A 1,085-nucleotide genomic window follows, 5' to 3' on the forward strand; every position below is an offset into this window, starting at 1 on the left:
CCATTTGTGTACCCATAATTCCAGTTCCTGCAAAAACAAAATGACGAAGTATAAAGATAACTTGAGCTGAATTGCTGGTTGCCCGAGAGGGGAGAAGGAAATAGAGGAACAATGATTTTGTGGGGGAAAGAATACGAAATTAGGTGATGGGAGATGAATGGGAACTGGAGAGAATAATATGGTTTTGGGGGGAAGCTGAAAAAGTGTGCTTCATTTGTGCGGGAATATGTGAGGAAAGGTCCCTTTTATAGCAAGTTAAAAGAAACGGTGCGTTTCAGTGTCATTGGCGCCCGGGGCACTGTTTGGAAAGGGTCGAAATCTTTGAAATGCGATAACTTTGTGCTCGGAGGTCCGATTGAGGTGTTTTGTTTTTTCAAACTGCATAACTTTTCGAGACGAATGCGGTGGTCAAGATCCAAAGGAGCTTGGGGGGCTTTTTGAACCCTTAATTTTACATTTTTCTCATGTTTTGACACATTTTTTGTACCACGAACTTTTTAAACCTAATTTTTTTTTACCCTAAGACGTTTTTATTTTGATTCGACCACAGAAAACAACAACTTAAATATCCAATTACGATGTGAAATCATTAATTATTTGTTTTATTATTAATTTATATTTTACTTTTCCATTTAAATAATATTTGTGCCCATAGTTACAAGAATCCATGGTGGCTCAGCGGTGGGTTTGAAACTTTATTTGTGATTTTGACCTCCATGTAAAGGGTTCAAGCCGCAGCTAAATCTTTGTATCTTCTTTTCAAATATTAAGGCAACTTCCCGCGCAGGTAGCCTCCAATGAACTGCGGGAAAGGGCAACGGGTAGGGGACAAGCAACCGAGTTTTTTTGGGGTAGATTTTTTGCACAGACGCAGAGCATGGGGAGACGGACTGAGCTGATAAGCATTGGACGCGGTCGCGAGCACGTCAGAGCGCGCGACGAGGGGCTGCCCGCTCGCGCGCGAGGCTGCGGAAGCCCGAGCAGGCCATGCTTCACCCACTCGCGAGGAACAGGCACAGCTCGCCTGCGCGCGGCAGGCTGCGAGCAGCGCACGCTCGCGGGCAAGATGCAGCCCCGGCTCACGC

Source organism: Citrus clementina, unplaced genomic scaffold, assembly GCF_000493195.1.
Source record: "Citrus clementina cultivar Clemenules unplaced genomic scaffold, Citrus_clementina_v1.0 scaffold_1, whole genome shotgun sequence".
Classification (NCBI taxonomy): Eukaryota; Viridiplantae; Streptophyta; class Magnoliopsida; order Sapindales; family Rutaceae; genus Citrus; species Citrus x clementina.